Raw genomic sequence first — 13,657 nt, forward strand, 5'->3', positions numbered from 1 at the left:
TTAGAAATGTTATTTAATCACAAAAATATATGTATAGTGTATACTACATTAACAAAATTGCTATGCATTGCTTTGTACAGAGATAATGAATTTAATGTACTGAAAAAAAAAAATTTGGCGTGCGCTGCTTAAGCGTTCGGGTTTGGCTTGATGAAAAGGTGGCAACCCTAGCTCAGGGCGCAGAGCACTGTGAACCGAGCACACCCAGTTGTGTGGCAAAAGTGAATAAATATTCACACTGATTCTCCTCCTGGCCAATCAGTTTCCCTGTTGGCTAAAAGGACAAACATTCCGATTGATTGCTAAGTAGGAAGGAGGAGACGGAAGCCGCCATGATGCCCGCAGAGGGGAAGGGTGAACCCTGCTGCCCGTTGCCCAGGTGAAGCGCTGCCCGCCATAGATGTTGTAGGTGCTCCGGACCCAACCGAACGAACCAATGGGGGGGTGTGCACTGTTTGCCCCCCCCAAAAAAATGTTTTACCACCAGCCGCCAATGACATTAATAATGTTATACCGATACATAGAAAAACTGGAATTTCAAATAGTGTTTTATTGAACGTTCACTTTAATAGCTCATGGTAAATGTGTGTCCTGTAAATATTTATGAATACATCTGACAGAGTTGGGAGGGATGCAGTCCTTCCATTGGCTCAATATGACGCCCCCCATGCCCATCCCACACACCGCACTATTGTGTACACAATCACACCAGTTTGTCCCAGCGGCTTCCCGTCTGTGCAGTGACGTCACGGAGGTCATGTGATCGGGCCAGAGCAGAGCCATCGGGCAGCCCAGGAAGCTGGCGGAGGAGGGAGAGCCCGGACAGGAAACCGATCACCTGATATGACTGGCCGGTGACTGTGTGGCCCCGTGTGTCCGGTAATAGCGGGGAGCCGGGGCTGTGCTATGCTGTGTGAGGAGGGGGAGGGGGACTGGTGACATGGAGCTGCGTGTGTTGTTATTTACATGGCGCCGAGCAGACCTTTAGAGTCCGGCACTGGGGACCCGAGTCAGAGGTCTGCTTCTACTCCGCTCATTACATACAGAGACAGGCTGAGCCCGGTACCGGGGACTGGGAGGAGAGGAGAGGCTGTGCCACAAGGCCTCAGCTCCACCTCTCTACACTTCTAGTGACAGGCACAGCAGAGTCCGACCAACCTGGACACCTCCACAGGCCGGCCAAGCCCGACACCTCCACAGGCCGGCCAAGCCCGACACCTCCACAGGCCGGCCAAGCCCGACACCTCCACAGGCCGGCCAAGCCCGACACCACCTCAGGCCGGCCAAGCCCGACACCACCTCAGGCCGGCCAAGCCCGACACCACCTCAGGCCGGCCAAGCCCGACACCACCTCAGGCCGGCCAAGCCCGACACCTCCACAGGCCGGCCAAGCCCGACACCACAGCAGGCCGGGCGCCACCATAGGCCAAGGCCGGCCACCCCGGTGCTAACGCAGGCTGACCTTAGCATTCGCTCACCGTGCATTGTCAGAGGATACAAGAAAGGGCCAGAGACTGAGGAGGAACGGGGTAAGAGGAGAGGGCGCAGAGACTGAGGAGGAACGGGGTAAGAGGAGAGGGCGCAGAGACTGAGGAGGGACGGGGTAGGAGGAGAGAGCGCAGAGACTGGGGAGGACGGGGTAGGAGGAGAGGGCGCAGAGACTGAGGAGGGACGGGGTAGGAGGAGAGGGCGCAGAGACTGAGGAGGGACGGGGTAGGAGGAGAGGGCGCAGAGACTGAGGAGGGACGGGGTAGGAGGAGAGGGCGCAGAGACTGAGGAGGGACGGGGTAGGAGGAGAGGGCGCAGAGACTGAGGAGGGACGGGGTAGGAGGAGAGGGCGCAGAGACTGAGGAGGGACGGGGTAGGAGGAGAGGGCGCAGAGACTGAGGAGGGACGGGGTAGGAGGAGAGGGCGCAGAGACTGAGGAGGGACGGGGTAGGAGGAGAGGGCGCAGAGACTGAGGAGGAACGGGGTAGGAGGAGAGGGCGCAGAGACTGAGGAGGAACGGGGTAGGAGGAGAGGGCGCAGAGACTGAGGAGGAACGGGGTAGGAGGAGAGGGCGCAGAGACTGAGGAGGAACGGGGTAGGAGGAGAGGGCGCAGAGACTGAGGAGGAACGGGGTAGGAGGAGAGGGCGCAGAGACTGAGGAGGAACGGGGTAGGAGGAGAGGGCGCAGAGACTGAGGAGGAACGGGGTAGGAGGAGAGGGCGCAGAGACTGAGGAGGACGGGATAGGAGGAGAGGGCGCAGAGACTGAGGAGGAACGGGGTAGGAGGAGAGGGCGCAGAGACTGAGGAGGAACGGGGTAGGAGGAGAGGGCGCAGAGACTGAGGAGGAACGGGGTAGGAGGAGAGGGCGCAGAGACTGAGGAGGAACGGGGTAGGAGGAGAGGGCGCAGAGACTGAGGAGGAACGGGGTAGGAGGAGAGGGCGCAGAGACTGAGGAGGAACGGGGTAGGAGGAGAGGGCGCAGAGACTGAGGAGGAACAGGGTAGGAGGAGAGGGCGCAGAGACTGAGGAACAGGGTAGGAGGAGAGGGCGCAGAGACTGAGGAGGAACTGGGTAGGAGGAGAGGGCGCAGAGACTGAGGAGGAACGGGGTAGGAGGAGAGGGCGCAGAGACTGAGGAGGAACGGGGTAGGAGGAGAGGGCGCAGAGACTGAGGAGGGACGGGGTAGGAGGAGAGGGCGCAGAGACTGAGGAGGGACGGGGTAGGAGGAGAGAGCGCAGAGACTGGGGAGGACGGGGTAGGAGGAGAGGGCGCAGAGACTGAGGAGGAACTGGGTAGGAGGAGAGGGCGCAGAGACTGAGGAGGAACGGGGTAGGAGGAGAGGGCGCAGAGACTGAGGAGGAACGGGGTAGGAGGAGAGGGCGCAGAGACTGAGGAGGGACGGGGTAGGAGGAGAGGGCGCAGAGACTGAGGAGGGACGAGGTAGGAGGAGAGGGCGCAGAGACTGAGGAGGAACGGGGTAGGAGGAGAGGGCGCAGAGACTGAGGAGGAACGGGGTAGGAGGAGAGGGCGCAGAGACTGAGGAGGAACGGGGTAGGAGGAGAGGGCGCAGAGAATGAGGAGGAACGGGGTAGGAGGAGAGGGCGCAGAGACTGAGGAGGAACGGGGTAGGAGGAGAGGGCGCAGAGAATGAGGAGGAACGGGGTAGGAGGAGAGGGCGCAGAGAATGAGGAGGAACGGGGTAGGAGGAGAGGGCGCAGAGAATGAGGAGGAACGGGGTAGGAGGAGAGGGCGCAGAGAATGAGGAGGAACGGGGTAGGAGGAGAGGGCGCAGAGAATGAGGAGGAACGGGGTAGGAGGAGAGGGCGCAGAGACTGAGGAGGAACGGGGTAGGAGGAGAGGGCGCAGAGAATGAGGAGGAACGGGGTAGGAGGAGAGGGCGCAGAGACTGAGGAGGAACGGGGTAGAATACAAGAGACAGCCTATATAAAATAAAGACCATGCTAATGAAGCTTACTAGAAAGCCTTGACCCTCTAAACATGAGTGGTTATGGTAAGCGTGTGTGACTATCTCCCAGGGGGTCCACTCTTCCACATGTCCAGAATATCCACCGACTCCACTCCCACATGTGAAAGGGTAATATGTGCTTAAAAACAAATAAGCACACAATAGTGAAATCCCTTTAAAATTGAATTAAGCACAGTATGCACTCACATAGGTTCAGTAGTAACAGCGCTTCAAACAAAATAAAGCCAGCATCCTGATTGGAGAAAGTCCGACCAGCATGGGTGATGATGTCCCCACTTAAGGCAACGCCCTACATGTATCGTCAGACACTGTCGGCTGAATCTGGGACAAGGACTCTAGCACTGAATGCACTTCTGTGATCTCCAGAAGTACAGCCAAAAAAAATAAAATAATCTTTTGCCGGAACCCTTGCTGAGAACGGCTGCATTACAGCATTTAAAGTTCAATAGTAACCTAATACTACTTGTGTGTTTGTTTTTTATTCTTCAATGTCTTTTAGTCACCATCCCACACATATGGGTGTGTTGGATGCTCATGGTTCTCTGTGGCTACTATGACACTGTTGTGTTCCTGCAACCCTCAATAGAATTAACTGAAATAAAAGTTTTTTTTTTGGGTGCTTCTTCATATTACAGCGTGTCAACCTGTTAGTACAATCATTTTTGATATATAGAGAACTGCAGACCATACATGGTGCAGTTTTCTTTCCTTCAACCACTGATTGAAGGGGAAAAATGGCTCGATTCCCTCATCAACACAGTCTGTGTTGATGAGGGAATCCTTCCTGCTGCGCTTCTGTATTATGAGAGCGGAGGGTTTCCCAACTGTCAGAATAAAATAATCCCTGCTGGCAGCTTTAGCTTGCCAGCCTTCTAATGCAAACTTGCATTACAAAGGTTGTGGACTACTGGTAATGGACTGAAACCTGACGTCAGAGTCTCTGTTTTGATCTTTGAGAATGAATTGCTTCACAGTACAAGCAGTTAGAGAGGTCGAGGCATGGCTTGTTTAAACTCTTGTAGAGCTTGGTAAAAATGTTGTAAACCATTTAATGTCCATTGCCTGGGCACAGTTGGACATTAAATATTGTTGATGCTGCAGCAAGACGAAGGCCGTACAGTGATGACGTCACTTCTTGATGAAACTTTTTTAGGCTTTAGCCAGTCAGCATCAGATCTGCTCCTGTCTGATGCTTTTTGGATCATCTAACATTGTGTTGTTACAAACTAAGGAAGGTCATCGTTCTTTCAGGATCTTATGTTTGATTTGTAGCAGAGATGGAAAAATTATAATGGCATTCGGGAGCCAGTCTTTCCAATCCAGGAGCCAGCAGGCCAACTCCATTGACCTCGAAACTTAGGAGCCAGCATTGATCACCTGGCTCCTGGGATTTGTAAAGCCCTGAATTATTATAGGGTGATAAGTGTATTGTAACACCATGAGACTTGTCTTCCGGCTTGCTGTTATTGATCTTTGTTCTTGCCTATGCAATCCATTTTTTTCCCCTTGTAAAGGAACAGATATAATAAACTGAGGACATTATAGGCTGAATTCACATACATGTGCTACAGTTGTTGTGAACAGTCACTATAAAGCCACTTTCACACAAAGGGTCCTATCAGGTCTGCCTGTTAGTTTTTCAGGTGAACCTGATTTGACCATCTATTCACTTCTATGGACCGGTGGGTGTAAACTGACCTGTGGTCATTTACCCCAACCTATCTCCGAACCAATCCGCTTAAAGAAAAATGCAAGGGGTTTGGAATCCCCAGCAGTACAAACAAACGGCAACTTCCCCAACCTATAACTGACCCTAACAGCAAGGAGCACATGACAGGGCGACGCATGTCAAACAGAAACAAAGAATAAGTCCTAGCTCAACTTGCCAACCAACCTTCAACAAACTGAATTGTCCTGTCTGCGGATAGTACTGGGGTGCCTTGTCACAGCCCTGCAGCTTATGCATGTATTTGTAAATGTGCTCAAATGAAACCCCTGTTTTTTAACGTGAACTGTTAATACTATTTGGTTTGTTGCAGGCTGGTTGGTAAGTTGAGCTGGGATTTTTTTCTGTTTTTGTTTGTTTTCCCCCTATACAAGTTAAGGCCAAGTAGAAGTACTGATGCTTTTTCTCAAGTACTTGTGAATACCAATGCCTATTTTTAGTGTCCTGTGACCATTTTTTAGAGCTCATTTACACCATAGATAAATGAAAACTGATGAAAAACCTGCACAGATTTCACTTGCAGAGACATCAGTTTCAGTATTGTTTTCATGTGCATTTCAGTGAGTTTTCATAGCCTGTTCACATATGTGCTGGCTGGCCGAGGTGCGAATTCAGTCTGGTTCAGGTGCGATTTCTTAACTCCTACACTACAAGTCGCATTGGAATAGCACCTGAACCGCTGAATGAAATTGCACTGCAAACCGTCCCGCACATATGTGAACCAAGTCTCGTGTTCTAGTATTTAAACATTTTGCACAAGTACTCGTACAAATGCTTAATATTGGCATCAATACCAGTATCACTGGAACGCTAGAAGGTGATCTGTCCTCCTTCGTCTAGACCAGGGGTCTTCAAACTACGGCCCTCCAGGTGTTCAGGAATTACATTTCCCATCATGCCTAGTCATGTCTGTGAATGTCAGTTTTGCAATGCCTCATGGGATTTGTAGTTCCGCAACAGCTGGAGGGCCGTAGTTTGAGGATCCCTGGTCTAGACGGACCGGTTCAGAGGGCAATTGGGTGTAAACAGACAGTAAAGAGTCCATTTACTCCCAGCTGCCTGCTGAGCTGTCTGTGTCCGCTCTGCAAAAACGGTGTGGACACGGACCTGTCATCAGGGAATCCGAGGACAGATCCCCTGCTGATCTAATCACAGTCCACTCTGTGTGAAAGAGGCCTAATACACATTTTAAAAATCAACAGTGAATGTTGGTGCATCTGTTGCAATTTTTTTTATTTTTTTCACTTTTCTTAATATTTACATCTAAAACGTGGATGGAAACTAGCTTATTTGCTTTATCTGAAGCAACATTTTCCATACGCTGTATACTTACCTGGTTAGTTCTTGCCTGTATGAGAAGTTCATACTGTTTAACTATATTGAGGCAATGAGTAGAATACTGCTATTGATGAGGCTGTGTTTGTGTTGTGTATAAATTGATTTTGATTACCAGTGTATATAGAGAACTAAGATTATGCATGTAGGAAAAATGGTCAGGAAGGACAATGGGGTTGATTTGCTAAAACTGGAGAGTGCAAAATCTGGTGAAGCAGTGCCATGGTAGCCAATCGGCTTCTAACTTCAACTTGCTCAATTAACCACTTGCCTACTGGCTGGGCACTATTACTACCTTCCTGCCCAGGCCAATTTTCATCATTCAGCACTGTCACACTTCGAATGACATTTGCGCGGTTATGCAGCACTGTACCCAAATGAAATTTATATAATTTTTCCACATCTGGTCTTTCACGGCAGCCACCTAATGAGACCTCGGCGGCTGTCCTGAAAGACTTCTGGAGAAGACATTACCAGTAAGTAACTCCATTTTTTCCCCCACACAAATAGAGCTTTCTTTTGGTGGTGTTTAAAGAGGAAGTAAATCCTTCAGATCGAAGCCCCCGCAGTCGTCCACGTCGTCTCGGAGTTACTTCCTCGTATCGCGGCTCCGGAGCCGCGATGACGTCGCACCCACGCTTGCACGCGGGAGCTGCTGGTAATAGCACGACGACTGAAGCAATGGCACATAGGTGCCATTGCTTCAGTTTGCCCCACATACGGTCCGTGTTCATCCGATCCCCCATAAGGGGAGAGCGGAGGAAACACAGTGTGCGGGGACCGTCCTGTCAGCTGCCAGCTCAGTGGGGATTTTACGGAGGATCCCCGCTGAGCTTTTACGGACACACGGAGCAGATCATTACCCGCCCGTGTGAAAGGGCCCTTAGGTTGCACATATTTGAAAGATTATCATTAAAAAAAGGGTTGCAACTTGTCGCTCAAGTGTGAATGGAGCCTTAATAGTTGGCAACAGACATTTGTTTTGGCGGTCTCTAACAGTCTGTTAAAGATATATGGATTAGATGACTTATCCAATCATATGTTGCAGTGATCAAGAGTCCAGGCTTTTTGCCCTTCCTATGGTATGCACCTTTGCACATTGGACTTGGGTACGGGATTTATTGACTGATGCAGTTTTGTTTTTGGCATATAACATTTTATTACAAAGTTTTTCTCTCAAATGTACCCACAGTTTGGCTTGTAGTCTTTGGATTCCTATTAGTCTTAGAGCAGTTCACACCAGACGTGGTTCCTCTCAGTTCCGTGTGCTTTTTTTCTGCACAAAATGCATGCACAGTGTTTTCCATGTATTCCAATGGCTCTAGTTCACACCATGCAGTCAGTTTCTGTACCGGAAGCTGACTGCATGGTGTGAACTGTACAGAACTGCATTTGGTGTGAACTGGCCCTTAAGCTGGCTATACACTCGTAGAATTCTGTTAGAAATCATTAATGGGGTCAAATGGACATTCATTTTTATCCACAATGACAGGATAAATCGAAGGAGCAGGATAGAAACTTTTTTTTTTTTTTTCTTCAACCTGTGATTTTCTAACCGTGTATGTGCTTTTTGTTCAGAAAATTACATTCATTCCGAAAATGAATGTTAAAAGCAAACCGATTTGAAGAACTTTCAAATGACATTCGTCCAGACATCAAATATACAAAAAAAATGATATTCTATCTTCCTTTATTGTGCTACTCTTATATATTATTAGTGAAGATTACTATGTAACAAGTTAGTGTATTGAATGTTTTTGTACATTTACCCCCGGTCCATACACCAGTGCAGCTTTGAAATGGTGCTACTTCAGCACCATTTCAAAGCTACAGATCAATGCGATTTGGATCAGCGATTACATTGCGACTTTAACAGGAGCCAATGCAAGTCACAATGAAATCGCAAAAAAGTAGTGCAGTATCTTATTCAAAGTCGCTGTGACTTGAGTCACAACAATTTTAACAGTTCCATTCCTGGCAATAGGGTGCGACTTGTCATGCGATTTTGAACTGTCAAATCGCATGATAAATCACACTGGTGTTAACCAGGGCTTGAGATAGGTATAGGATTGATATGGACAATCCCAGAACCGTATAGATTTGCCAGTGTAGCTCTGGTACATGGGCATCTTTTATTTCAGCCAAGCATATCTGTCAACTTTTGAAATGGGCCAGTAATGGGCAATGAGGCCGTGAAAAAAACACCTTTGGACAATATTCACTCCATGCACGATCAGCCTTGTATTTTGTTCAGATTTCATTCTGTTGTTGGCTCATTACTTAGACTTGCTTGTTGGCACTATGAAATACTACTTCAGTATCAGAAAGCACAGATTTCAGAAACGTTATTCTTCCAGATATGGGATTTGTAAAAACATTCAGAGCCCCTTGTTTTACAGACTATTCCAACTTGTTTTAGATAAAATGTATTGTGACAAATGCTATTAACAAAGAACTGCAGGTTCCAGTGTTCTGCTTCACTGAAGAAGGCAGATATCACTCTCAGCCTTTTGTGAGTTGGGCAGAACAATAGAGAAATCATGGTAATTGCTTGTACTGTTGTGGAAGTGTAGAGCTATTTCTGAATATTACTTTTCGGGGCAAATTTAGAAGGATTAATACAGGATATTTCAGAAGCCCCAGAAAAATAATATGCATCATTTTTAAATATTTTGATACTTTCTTAGCTGGAGGTAGACAAATTCCTATAACCCAACAGAGCAGGGTAGGATAATCTAGTAATGGCAATTCTGAGGAGCCAAGCATTTTTGCTCCTGATGACATCCATAGAAGAGGCTCCTAAAAGTTACGCAGGCTATAGGGCTGCCTATGGAACCAAAGCCTAGTCATTTGGCCATAATATCTCTGCTGAAGGAATATTACCATTCAGAATTGGCTGATCATGTCATGTAACAGAGGTCTTGTGCAAAGTGCCTAGAGATTATTTTATGTGCTCAGCAGACAGTTGCATATTCTACTGGAAAGCTAAATATTTTTAGCCTATTACGCTTTATTTACGCATTTCAGCAAGGTTTTTAATTATAGGTCAACTTTTAATCTTTTCCTTAGTAATACAAAATGCAAGTTGGCTGATGCATTTTGAGGGATAGACTCTCTTCCTCAGAGCTCTGAAGAAGAGGGTCTTTCGCTCAAAACACATCAACCTAATTTCTCAAGTAATACAGTAGGCTGGTGTGCTCATTTTTTGTTTGTCTGTGTGTTTTATTTTTTTTTTTATTGAAATTTTCCCTTATCGGACAAAGCGCTGCAAGGCCGTGAGTAGGCCTTTGGCATCATAGGGATATTCCTCTCCATTTCCACATTTGAGTGTGACAGTGTGTTTGAGTCTACAGATAATCAGATACAGATAATCCTCCATGCAAGTGCAATTTAAGGCCTCATTCACACGGGCATACTAATCCCATATGCCTGTGTGAAGGGCCACCTTCAGCTACACAGGTCATGCAGGGGCATTAGGACAGCCTGTTGAAATCAGCGACAGACCCCGGCTGCATGGACCTTCACAGGCATCCCAGAGACTGATGCACTTGTCAGGACGCAGTCAGACTGCTTTTTAATCCATGCAAAAATAAAACACATGGAAGAGCCCTTTGGGATTCCTGTGGTTCAACACCAAAACTGCAGTTCTTGTGGGATGTTCCTGGTCTGCAGTGGTCATGACCTACCAAAGTGGTCCAGGGAAGGAAAACTGGCAAATCGATCACTATAGGGTCATGGGCGGCCAAGGCTTGTTAATGTATGTGGGGAGTGAAGGCTAACCTGTGTAGTCTGGTCAAATAGAGTTACTGTAGCTCAAATTCTGAAAATGTTAAAGGGTCACTAAAGGATTTTTTTTTTTTTTTTTTTAGCTAAATAGCTTCCTTTACCTTACTGCAGTCCTGGTTTCATGTCCTCATTGTTCGTTTTTGCTCTGATGTTGCTGTAATCCTTCTCTGTTCTGGACACTTCCTGGTTGTCTGTTTCCTGATGACCACAGTACTGGGAGATTCTAGTTTCATTTTCCAAACTATCACTGTTCTATGGCTCTGTCCAGCACAGAGGCAGGATAACATGCAAAAACGAAACTAGAGGTACATTATACGATTGATTTTTCTCTATTTTTAATCAATTTTAAAAGGAATCAGTTAACTATTATGTCTCCATACCCTGTAAACAGTCATTTTGCCTCTAGTTATACGCTAGTTTAATGTTGCTTTTGATAGAAAGGTATCAAAACACAGTTTGTTGCGAATGAGGCTGCAGACCGGTGAGCTGACCGATGTCCACAGCCAAAACTGCCTACAATGGTCATTTTGAGCATCAGAACCATGAAAAAAAATAGTTTTAGCTTTTAGTATTACTTTATTATAAACTATTTATATCTCCCTTCCACCCTTTATATAGCTCCATGTCTGACTCCTAGTTAAAATGCCCATATATCCTACTTCTGTGTGTATTTATTATATATAGTATGTAAGTTATATATTTTATTACCGGTACTTTAACTTTTTCCCAGTATAAATGAACCCCTTATAGTAGCGATTATCTGTTCTTTTTGTTACTATAAAGTGCTAATTTTAGTTTGTTTAACCCCAAAAAAGCATGCTGCTGCTACTAAACATCTTAGGCCTGGTTCACACCTATGTGTTTTTTGGTGCTTTTTGCAGAAATGCACTACAGTTAATTTAACAAATTCTTAGTTATGATGGCTGCATTTGTTTTCTTTCTTTATGCGTTCTTTTTACATGGTGATCTGGCCAGTAAGGGCCCTTTCACATGGACGTGTCTGTGTACGGACTCTGTTATGCTCAGCAGGGATCGCTCCGTGGATCCCTGCTGAGCAGGTAGATGACAGGCCTGTCTCTGCACACTGTGCAGAGACCGACCTGTCAGAGTGCCGCTCTCCCCTATGGCATATTGGATGAAGACAGACAGAAAATAGGGTTTCTATCCGTCACACTTTGGCGAGTCGGATGTCACCTTAAATGGTATGCCCGTGTGAAAGGGGCCCAAGTCTGTCTTTCAATAGAACAAGTTGTTTTGCAGCAGTTACAGGGTGGAGACAAACCATTTACTACTGATGGGTTCTTACAATCATCAGTTTTTATTTCCGTAAAATGTTTGCTGTTTGTGTATCTAAATCTGGTAGTGCATCTAACCCTTCCCTCCTCCCAGATTAACAGTGCTGCTGTCCAAAGGTGCCCCTGTGATCTTTCATCCAGAGTGGGGGCGCTCTAATACAGGAGGTGTGTTACTGACCAGATCACCAGGTGAAAGCAGGGGAAAAAAGCCTAAATAAACTAATACAGCACCACAACCAATGATTGGTATATTTTTGGTTTGGGGTTTAATACCACTGTAAAGGATCTGCTACTGATGCTTTGAAGCCAGATAGCATACATTCGGAGGTCTAGCAGAGTCCATGCTTCCATGGGACAGGAAAAAGGGGACCTACTCAATATTAGGTGGGTGGTGGTAAAGTTTTGGCTGATCAGTGTGTACACACAGTCACACACTCACACACAGTTTTGTATTGCATACAAGTTTGGTTATTGTGTGGGTTCCTTGTTTTAGAATATATCCATTTGCCACTGGCCTTTGGGGAATCACTGGTGTCACTCTTGGTCATAGTTGAGATCTGCTTATAAAATGAATAATAAGGAGATAACTGCTGCTATCGATTATACTGTACGCTCGTTGCCACTGTTTTGGGCACATGGCCTTTGATGGTCCACATGTCCAAAACCCGCACTGCCAAGTGTTATATAATTATTAGCTGCAGATGTCTCATGAATTATTTATTCATTCTCCTGTTAACATGCCATTATGCTTTGAGTCCTTTATAAATATTTATATTGTCCATTATTTCTTCTTCTAGGGCTCTGTAACAGACCTCCAGGGGAGAAGGGTGAAGAGAAGGGCAGGTTTTGCAGTACACCAGTGTCTGGGCTCACAATCGAAGGGTCTGTTGCATGGAAGTCCAAGGAAAATTCCTCCGGTTTTTAGGGGGAACTGTAGTCATATTTTCAACCATAGCTATTATGAAAGAATGAGGTTTATTTTTTTAAATCTGAACTTGTTTTGATTGAACGTTGATTTAAATGGATTTTTGGTTCCTGACCAAGTGGTCCTGGCTCCTCCCTCTTGCCGAGTGTCCCCCAATAGCAAGCCTCTGAAGACTGCGTTCGTCTTTTTTAAACATGTGTACTAGGAAAAGTGTGCTGTTTCAGGCTGAATTACTAGGGGTGTGTCACTGTAGTTGCAGAGAGTACAGAAGTTGTGTATTGGTATAGTGGTAAGTGCTTAGGAAAGTTTCATCGGCCACAGGTAAATATTGCGTCGCAAAGCTGTGTGAGTGTACAACAGAGGAAGGGGGAAGGGTGAGGAAACCATCTGTAAATGCTGTGAATGTTTCTTTATCATTTACCTTAAAACTCTTTATAATTCGCTAAGTATTTGAGTTTTTAGATGTGATTGTTTTAAATAAAATGCATCAAACTTCCCAAATTCTGAACTGCTTTAACAGTTATTATCTGCAGGCAGTACACATGCGTTCTACTAGTCTGTGCCATATTGGGTGACTCCATTGACTATGCTATTTTTTTATTCCACAATTTATCACCACTGACTGCCGGCAGAATACAGTGATCACTGCTGATGACTATAGTGGCTATAGAGCCAGGTTCAGTGCAACCAGCCTTCCCATAGATGGATCGAATCTGAGCCAGTTGCTGCTGAACAATTCGAGATCCGATTCATCTGTTACCGGCTATAGTCGGAGAAGTCGCCCTGCAGGCTTGCATACAGACACCATTTGTAATCGGAGCTGTGAAGAACTCCTAGTAAGCTGCACCTTGACATTGAAACTACCTGTCGCCACACCTGACTTTCCAGGCACTTCACCTTTCTGCCACTGCAAATATTCCACCACCGATCCCATGTCGCTGATCCCACTTGTCACCTTTACAGGGATATGCAGAGGAGGATGGGTTGAGCCTGGAGTTTCTGGGCTTTCTGCCCACTTCTCCTGCTTCCCGTGACAGCTCCTACCCAGTGCAGTCTGGCCTTTGGGTATTTGTGTACGCTGTGTATGTTCCCAGGGGAAGGCAGAGGACGTGCA

At 46.6% G+C, this 13,657-nt stretch overlaps 1 protein-coding gene across 1 annotated transcript in view; it reads left to right on the top strand.

Annotated features, from left to right (window-relative positions):
* The first annotated feature begins 721 nt into the window (after nt 1-721).
* The window catches only part of RAB5A (RAB5A, member RAS oncogene family), a 55,309-nt gene continuing 42,373 nt past the window's right edge, over nt 722-13,657 (top strand). Inside the window, exon 1 of the mRNA XM_040352977.1 lies at nt 722-879. The gene's annotated coding sequence lies outside the window, so the exon portion shown is untranslated. The remainder of the gene's footprint in view (nt 880-13,657) is intronic.

This window comes from Rana temporaria, chromosome 5 (assembly GCF_905171775.1).
Source record: "Rana temporaria chromosome 5, aRanTem1.1, whole genome shotgun sequence".
NCBI classification, from domain to species: Eukaryota; Metazoa; Chordata; class Amphibia; order Anura; family Ranidae; genus Rana; species Rana temporaria.